Source organism: Pinus tabuliformis, chromosome 7 (assembly GCF_031772625.1).
Source record: "Pinus tabuliformis cultivar Carrire ecotype Pingquan chromosome 7, CPIR1, whole genome shotgun sequence".
Classification (NCBI taxonomy): Eukaryota; Viridiplantae; Streptophyta; class Pinopsida; order Pinales; family Pinaceae; genus Pinus; species Pinus tabuliformis.
The window spans coordinates 1,605,353,456-1,605,363,676 of record NC_142293.1 but is presented as its reverse complement, the minus strand read 5'-3'; positions in this window follow the sequence as shown (position 1 = coordinate 1,605,363,676).

Sequence of the window (10,221 nt, the reverse complement as noted above, 5' to 3'; positions counted from 1 at the left end):
TAGGGAAAAAGCCGAACAACAGCATCTTCGTTAGTAACTTCGTTGAGATTGATAGAAAGCATCAAATTGTTTATGTGTTCTTCTGCTAGCATGCCTGCTTCTAGATTGAATTTAGGCAGCCATTTCTCAGGATGGGCCGGTATTGGGCTCAAGGGTGCAGGCATCAAGATTGCCCCAGGGTTGTTCCATGGAGATTGGGCCATCGTTGAGCTGCTAGTAGAGAAAAGTGCAGGAAATGATCTCTGAGGATACTATGATCGTGGATGATTGAAGAGGGATTGTGGTAGACGGACGAATGATGGTTTGGAATGGAGGTGTGGGTGGTTGACTGCGCAGTGAGGTAGTTGAAATGGGCGATGTAGACGAAAGAGTCTCACTGTCAGACTCTTGTGGTGATTTCCTCTCTCTTTTCCTGGTGGGAAGAGGCAACTCAACTCGTTGGATGCCAAATTTTTCACTTTTCAGTCTGGTTAGGGGATGAGCAGGATTGTACGGCGAAGTCGCACTGCTTTGAGATTTATCAGACCTCTGAGGAGAAATGGAAAATCCCTGAATTTTGTGAATCAGAGATTCGACTCCAGGAGGTTTAATGGTAAATTGGTCTGAAATATCAGGGTGTGTAGCAGCGATTGATACTCGAGCGACTTCCGACTCTGGATTTAAATATATTGGAGAAGTCGGGGGAGATGATAAGGGCGATTTACTCTCAGAATGGTATTTAGATTTTGATTTAAGTGCCATTCATAGTTCAGGCCCTCCTTCTAGCGCCAAATATGTTGAAGGCCCCGAAAATTGGGTCGACAACAAGGGGGATACCCACCCGGTCCGGACCTTGGTTGGCAACTCCTTATCCGTTTGGTATAGCGGGTCCGACTGGGGATAATGGGACCAGTTTCCCAATCTAAGGGTGTGTGTGTGTGCAAAGTTGGATGATGTTGATCTAAGAGTTCTAATCTAAGCTACTTTAATCTAATTCTATGCTATTGTAATCTAATGAAAACAGCACATCTAATCTATGCTAACCCGGGGTGTATTTCTTCTATTATGCGATCTAAAGAGATTTCAAACAATAACTGGTAATAAAGATCATTCAGATATCATAAGAATGGAGATCAATCAAGATGAACCACTTTGCATAAAAAGTTAGGCAAAACAGTTGTGAACAGCATATCGCATAATAAGTTATTGATATATCAAACACAAACAAATGACTCCACCGTACAAAAATGCCAAATGGTAACTCATGCATTCATGCAATAACATATAAACAACTAAAACTGTATATCACTTTAAGAATATAAGCAGAAATGGCCAAGAGATAAAAGTATCATTTATGACTGGTCCTACTCATAAGCTTCAAGCAAAAATGATTTATCTCTACTTGTTCTAACATCTACTAAGAGTACAGAAGTGCAAGATCAGTAGCAGATATCAAATGCAAACATTAATAAACCTCGATCCATCCATTCATCAAACCTCCTCTGAGGGTGCAGAAGTGCATGTTCTGAGGACAAGTTTTTGACAAATTTCCAGACCCTTCTCTAAATGCATGAGAAGGGTTTAAATACTACTAACTAAATAACTTAATTACATAAATTTCGGATACGGTTTAAATGACCGCCCTTTGTCTAAGCAAACTTATTTCTAAAAATTGAATCTAATTTCTAACTATTTCTGCATTTGCTCCTTAGTGCTGTGAGCATGCAACATTTGACTGGGAAGAGTCGGCTGGTCGTCTTCTACTTTCGTTTGAGCCACGAAAATAGAAATGGAAAGCGCTGGCACCTCTTTTTAGTAAACTAGAAGATATTTTTGAGAATTATCTTCTGGTTGGGCGAATTTACTGCATGTATGCTTGGTAACAACCCAGATTCTTCTTAAACTGCCTCTGCTTTTGCTATCTCAGCTTCCGGACTCGTGGATGACTAAGCAAGTTAGGGACTTTGCTTTCTGAACAATTTTCTTAGCGATGCGCGATTAGCGCTAATCGCGCATCAAAAACTGCCTCCGTTCTTTGATTCGGGCCTTTCTGATGCATTTTCCGCCTTTAGCACTTTTTCCTTTACCGGGCATGAGCTTCATAATTTTGTAAACATGCTGCTTTTGTGAGTTTTTGACCTTGAGTGTCAAATCGCCTATTGATATCAGCATCTGTTCAGTAACATTCTGAAATCTGCGTTTCTGTTGCATGCGACATCCGTGTATGAGGGCATCTCTTCTCTGTTCTTCGAGCATTGACGCTTTCCCTCTTTCCTTAGAAGTTTCCTACACATTGCTTCATGTTGTTCCCTGTTTTTTATTCTTGCAATTCATGCAAAGGAAAAAAGTAATGATAATAAATTTTGACATGAAAGCTTTAAGCTTTACGAATGTATAAAATCATGACACCCACAGTGAACTGACTCTTCGAAAAACACAAAACTGTCCTTCATGAATACCTTGGCGTACATTCATTAATTTTCTTTAAGGCGTGCACCCAATTTTTGGTTTTAGGGACAGCTTTTCTTGAATGCTGAGTCAAGGAAAATTTGCGATGGGTAATTTCTGCGACTAGCAGATCGCAGCATCGCAAGATCGCAGATCGCATTTATCACAGATCGCAAGATCGCAGATCGTTGTTATCGTAGATCGCTTTTATCGCAGATCGCTTTTATCGCAGCATCACTTTTATCGCAGCATTGCGGCATCGCAGATCGCATATCGCTACAATTTGTCAAGTTATTCGTGTGCTGTTTATGCGACGTTGCGATATGCGATGTCACATACCGGCCATCGGAGATTTCTTAAGATTCTCATTTATGGGTGTTTCTTAATATATGCGATGTGATGAATTTAGCGCCGCTTCTTCACAGTTGTTTTAATGTACTCATAAAGAAATGCTTCACTCTTCTCCGTTTGATGTATCTTTGAGGAGTATAATACAAAAAAAAATTATAAAATCTTTTTTGGATTTTTTTACTAAGGGTCCCCACTTCTTTAGCATTATTGCTAATACTAAAGAAGTAGGGGGGTTGTTGGTGGTCACAACAGGTTGGTAGCAATGTAGTTGGCACAGTGCAGGAGTCAGTAGTAGTGCAGAAGATATAGAGGTTCAGAATTAGTAGCAGTCAGATTCCAACATTCATTGTATTATGTTGAACACAGTTAAGTTCAACTAATTTTGGATGTTTTTCAGTTGCTTCTCTTAGCAACTGTGTTGCAGTACGAATGCAGTGTTAGCAGTGGCAATGCTAGCAACATAGCAGATGAAATGTTTGAGAGGGAGATGTAGTACAGATGCGGCAGTGGTAGTGGCAGTGTCATGGGAAGAAGTACAGTAGCATCAGTAGCACAGTGTTGGTGGCAGCAGCAGTGCAGAAAGGAGGTGATTCAGAAACATAGCAGCATGTAGGTGGACATTGTTGCTAGAGCACTTTCCTTGCTAAGAGGGAGTGTTAGTTTTTTACAGCATCGGAAGTTCTCTAGCCTTGAAAATTTATGGAGAGGCTAAGGAACATGAGTTCTAAAGAACCCAGAAATTGTTTGGTGAAATTCCACCTTGATTGTATTTTATTAAAATAATTAATATTGTTAATGGAGTTCCTAGGTCTAAACATAGGAAAATTAAAATATTAATGGGTATTAATCAAAATATGGGTGAGAATGATCTAGAAGGCAGGTTAAGTCATGTTTTAATCTTAGCCATTGATTAGAGACTTAATCTCGGCCGTTGAAGTCTCAACAGGAAAAATATAAAATGGAGGCTTAGGGTTCATTTAGAAACACACACACACAGAGAATTGATCTAGAGTTTGATTTCTGGGGCTAGGAAGCTGAGAAATTTGAAAAAAGTGATCATTTTACAATAGAGGGGCAGTGAGAATTCGGGATAAGGACTTTCCATAGAATACAGATAGAGAGGCAGAGAGAGCCAGCAAGGAAGAAGCTGAAACTGTCGGGAACAGCCAGAACTGTTGGGAAATGCTAGAATATCCATGAAATCTGGCGCAAAGGTAGCGCAATAGCTGGGAGAGTTAACGCAGAAAATTTTCCTATCACGTAGAATCCAGAACTGTCAGGACTTCCGGAACTTTCGGGAACTATCAGAACTGTTGGGAACTGCCGGAACTGTCGGGGACTGCCGAAACTGTCGGGAACTGTTGGAACCGCTAGGAGAGCTAACGCAAAGGGCAGAGAAGGTGACGCAGGGCAAGCACAAAGCCAGCGCAAAAATATTCAATGTTAGCCAGCCTTGTGCTGGATCAGCCAGAATTCTACTGGGTGAAGTGAGGTAAAACTCACTCAGGTTTTCCGCAAGTATTTTCTCTATAAAGGATTGCTAGATGAGCATCCTAGAGTTGTATTCAGAGATTTCTCCTGCATAATAATAAACCCTAATAATTGATGCACCGATTTTCCCGCATTGGGTTTTTCTGGGGACTATTGTGTCCAAAAATAAGTGTGTCCTATGTATCTTGTTCTTTGCTCTATTTTCTGTTTCATGTGATCAAATATTTCATTAGTGTAGGTTGTAGAAGCAATTTGCTTCAGCATTCAAAAGAATAACTTGATGAATGTAATTTAAAAAAAAATGAAGTAGGTGAGGTAGATTCAGATTTGTTGCAGTAGGGGTTCCTTGGACTAGGAATTTTCACAATTCTTTACTACCTTAATGTATAGGTTCATATCTGTAGTGCTTTTGATGAAACCAAGTCTTAATAGATAAGCATAAATTCTGGCATGCCATCCTCTAGGGGCTTGCTTTAAGCCATATAGAGCCTTCTTTAACCTACAAACATGATTTTATTTTCCATGCACTTCAAATACTTGAGGTTGTTTAATGTAGACTTCTTCATCAATTGTGCCATTTACAAAAGTTGTCTTTATGTCCATTTGATGTATATTGCATCCCATAGAATTGCAATAGAGATGAGAGATCTAATTATTGTGTACTTGGATGTTGGAGCAAAAGTTTCCTCATAATCAAATCTTTATTTTTTAAAGAATTCGATAGCCACAAACCTTGCCTTATATTTGTCAATATTCCCATCAGTTGCATCCCTGATTTTGTACACCCACTTTGACGTCACAACTGATTTTTCCTTTGGTAAAAATCTCCAAAACGCCATTCTTCATTATTGATTGGTATTCTTCTAACATTGCATTCTTCCATACTTGATGTTCTAATTCTTTTTTGTAAGAAGTAGGTTCTACTTCAATGAGTTTGGTCATATATGATGCATACCCTAAATATCTCTTGGGTTTTCCGCTTTCTCTAAATGTTCCTTTTGTTGTTGTATGTCCTTCGACTTCTTGTAGAGTTGATCTTAACCAAGCTGGATTTTTTGAGTTTATGGAATGATGAATTCACTTGATCCTTTTGGTTCTTCATGATCACCAATTGTAGGTTCTGAAGGATTTTCTTTCCTTGGACTCTATTCATTAGGAAAGATAAGTCCTTCTTATTCATCAGATTTAATGGGGAGATCCTTGGACTTCTTGTATGCAATGATTTCATTGAATGTAACACCTTTTCTTACTTCAATATGAAATTATTCCTTGATGTAGATTCTATATGCTTTGGATGAGGTGCTATAACCAACTAAGATTCCTTTAATACTTGCAGGGACCAATTCCTTCCTCTTGCCTTTGGGACTAATGAATGTATACAAGGCATCCAAAAATTATGAGATGATCAACATTAGGCTTCTTTCCAGTAAATGCTTCTTATGGGGTCATGTTGTCAAGAATTCGATGAGTACTTCTATTTTGAATATAGACCATTGTCATAAAAGCTTCTCCCCATAAGAACTTTAGAAAGTATTGGTCTTGTAGTATTGATCTTACACATTCTTTTATAGATCGGTTCTTCCTTTTAACTACACCATTCTGTTGAGGATTCTAAGGGACTATTAGCTCCTTCTTAATCCCATCTTCTTTACAAAAGGCCACAAGTTATTTAGATGTATATTACCCTCCATTATCTAATCTTGGGGTTTTGATCTTCTTTCCTTCCATATTCTCCACTTTTTCTTTAAACTCTTGGAACTTTTCGAATACTTCATCTTTAGACTTCAATAAATATATCCAAGTTTTTCTAGAATGATCATCAATAAATGTTACATAGTATTGATGACCACCAAGTTATTTTTTTGACATGGACCCACAAACATCAGAGTGGATTAGGTGCAAGATTTCCTTGTATCTAGTCATTGCTAAGGAAAGGCTTCTTCACATTTTTTCCAAGGTCACACCCTTTGCAAACTCCTTCTTGTTCTTCCTTTAAATGAGGCATACCAATAAGCATTTGACTTAAGGATGGTAATATTTTGCAATGGAGATAGCCATACATTATGTGCAAAAACTCACAAGGATTGATTTCCAAATGTACTAAATCTTGAGGAGGAGGAGTTAGAAATCTATACAACCTACCCTCACAAATCCCAATAGTCCTTGCATTTTCTATATTAGATCCCTTTGTCCAAACAATTACTTTTCCATCAATAAATTCTACCTTCTCTCCTTTATCTTCTAAACAAGAAGTAGAAAGCAAATTATTTTTCAAATTTGGAACATAGAGGATGTCGTTGAGATGAATGTTTCCACTAGATTCCAGCTCTATGGAGATAGATCCAATCCCTTTGACCGAATAGTTATTTTTGTCTCCAAGTTTGACTTTGTGAGAAGAACTTCCTTTAGATATGGTATTGAGATGTCCACGTTCACCTATCATATGCTTTGAAGCTCCATTATAAATTATCCATGTGCTTTCATCTCCAAATGAACTTGTAAGTGAAAAGTAAATACTTCCATCCTTGATTTACTTAGATAGATTAGAGATGAAGTTAGTAATGTATCCTTTGATGGATTCAAAGAGACTCCTTAGATACTTTAGACCTTCCTTCATGTTTCTTTCCATTGAAAAGAGAGACGGGAGATAGCTTCTACCAAGATGTATTCAAACAATACTACCAATAAACTATGATCCTCAAGCTTCATTCCTTCACCTTAGCTCTGAGACCATGTTGAGAAACCAAGTGCTAGATAGATTAAATCTTGATTCTTATTTCTTGATAATTACTTGTGAATTTGAGCTATCTTCTTATTAATTATATGTTCTCTTCAACAATAAATTATACAAAACTTCAAATTATAAAGATCACAAAGAGACAAAGAACACCAGAAATTAGGCTCCAATCCAGCGTAGAACCCCACAAGGGGGAAAACCCAATAATCCTTCTCTTATAGAATCAGATCAAAATGTGATATCCATTACCAAGACTACCACTAAGATCCAAGTCAAAGCTCCTCCAAGTTTCCTCAAATCAAGTAAAAGTCAACAAAAGTCAACATTGGTCAAACTCTTTGAAATCTAGTCAAATCACAGAAAATTTCAGTCCTCGAGTAGAGACCGAATTTCAGCCCTGTAATAGCCTCAAAAAATAGCAAAAAAATTGTAAGTGTAAGCAAAACTAGGGCAAAAACTCGTATTTTATTTCTCCTTTGACTTTGGCTTTCTTTTCTTCTTGTTTATCACAAAAAAAGATGTAATGTGTGTTTTTTGAATGATCTTTTAAGAGGTCAAGTTGTTGTGTATTTATAGATGTCTAGGAGGGTTGAATGGTTGCCACATAGGTCAACTTGTCCAAAGAGGGCCGACTTGGTCTTGTGTTGACTCTTTGACTAAAACTAAAAATTATTTTATTCTTTTCTTTACAAAACGTCCAAATGAGACTTGGCTCAAATACATTTCTTTTGACTCGTAATAAATTATTTTTGACTCAATTGACTCTATAAGCATGAAGAACATGCTTTGGCCAAAAATAAAATAATAATAATGAATATAATAAATGTGTCAATGATAAAAAATACATTTTATTACATTATAAATACCGACACTAGTTACATTTTTCAACATTTGGTTGGTGGTAGATTTGTGGTTAGGAATAACCACAACAATTTGCAATGTCTACTGGAACAGAAGTACCAGAATGAGAGGAAGGAAAAATGGGTGAGAAAGATACAAGATTTGAATGGTAAGAAAAATATTGTTGTGTATGCCCTTTCTAGGAAATTGACAATTTGTTCCCTTATGGATATTTAGTTGATTGAAAATCACAACTACTAGTGGAATATTCCAAGAATAAGTTTGCTTATGAGTTGATGGATGGTCAAATTCAGAATGATAGTTTCAAATTAATGGATGAAATTATCTTCTATAAGGACAAAATATATTTAGTCCATGAGTCCACACTCAAGGAGAATATTATGAGGTCTATTCATGATACACTTTTGGTAGGGAACCACAACTAGCTTAGAGAGAGGTTCTCATGGAAGGGTTGACATGTGAAGGAGTGTATGACCTGTCAGCAAAAAAATTAGAGCATACTCTTCCTTCAGGTTTATTGCAACCTTTTCCCATTCCATAACATAAGTGGGAGAGTGTGTTAATGGATTTCATCACAGGTCTACCGAAGGTGCAGTGCTAAGATAACATTTATATAGTTGTTGATTGGTTGACCAAATTTGCGCATTTCTTTGCAATTTCATTGGAGTATAAGGAAATGCAGGTGGTAGAGTTGTTTTTTGGTGGTGTTTAGGCTCCATGGGCTACATATTTACATTGTTAGTGATTGGGACCACGTATCTCTTAATGAATTTTGGCAGGACTTGTTTAGATTAGTTAGAACCAAGTTGACTCCTATTACCATTTATCACCCTTAGACAGATGGTCAGATGAAGATTGTAAACAAATGGATTGAGGGGTATCTACGTAACTATATGTCAGGATAGCAGAAGGATTAGATTAAGTGGTTTCATCTAGGATAACATTGCTACAACACCTCCTAGCACGTGTCCATTGGTATGACCATGTTCTGATTATTATATGGCTATGATGCTCCTTCATTTGTAGATTTGGAATTTTCGAAATAAGGATCCTAAAGCCAAAGATTGGATACAAAAAATTCAAGATATCTTTAAGATCTTGAAGGAAAGCTTACAGGCTACCCAAAACCAATAAAATATGTATGTAGACAAGCGTGGGGTTGAGCACAGTTTTAAGGTAGGAAACTCGGTTTTCTTGAGGTTGCAGTGACAGACAATATTCTCTAAAGAAAAGTGGTACAAAAAAGTTGAAACCATGATTTTATGGTCCCTACAGAGTAATCAGGAGAGTTGGGGAAGTAGCTTACAAGCTTGAGCTACCAGAGGGGAGCAAGATTCATAATGTTTTTCATGTATCATGCCTCAAGAAGGAATTGGGACAACATGTTATTACTTCAGCAAAGTTACCCCCACTAGACAAGAAGGGGAAGTTGGTATTGATCCATAAGGATATTTTGAGAGTCCGAGAAAGGAAATTGAGAAGCAGAGTGATCAGAGAGTATCTTATCAAGTGGAAATACTTGCCAGTAGAGGATACTACGTGGGAAGGAGAGGATATTCCACAGCATCCTAGTTTGTAGTTTCTTAAGGGCAAGCAATCTCAGGAAGGGAGGATTGTAATGTCCCTCTCTAAATGATAAATCCAAAAAGAAAAAGAGACCCATGGCGTTTTGATAACCCAAGGTATTCTGATGATAAAAGAGAGATTGGAGCTCACTCTTTGGGTATGTAAAAGCATTTCCTCTTATCGATTTGGAGATATTTTGTGGATTTGGAGTGTTAAGGGTGAAAACCCTTGAGCGAATTGATTTTGGAGGTGAAACAAATCCACCCTAGCTAATCAGAAGGAAAGATCACTTAGATCTTTCATAGGTATTTATTGTTGAAGATTCATCTCATTGCTAGGTCATGGGTGCAGCTGGAGATCTTAGGATTTTTGGGAGGTTGTATTTTCCATCTACAATCATGGGGAAAATGGGGGCTAATTCACCCATTTCCATACTGTGGGATCACTTGAGGAGGTCGTATCAACTATTATAAGCAATTTGAGGGCATTTTTTGTGGGTAGTTTCAACCCATATTTTTTGTTTCCTTATCCAACACCATTTTTCTTATCAGTTTGAACCATCATGTGTTGCTCCAGTATAGTAATTTATGGTAGTGTAAGGGGACATTTCAACGTTGTCGTCATCTTCTATTTTCCCAACAAATCATGCCATTAGTTGAGATTGCTTATAGGTTTTCGGAAATATATTTTTGTAATTCAAAACGCTACTCTAACATGTACTTCTAAATCAAATTAATATAAAAAATCATATCATATTGGTTGAATTTGTTTATTGTGGTGTTTTTTGT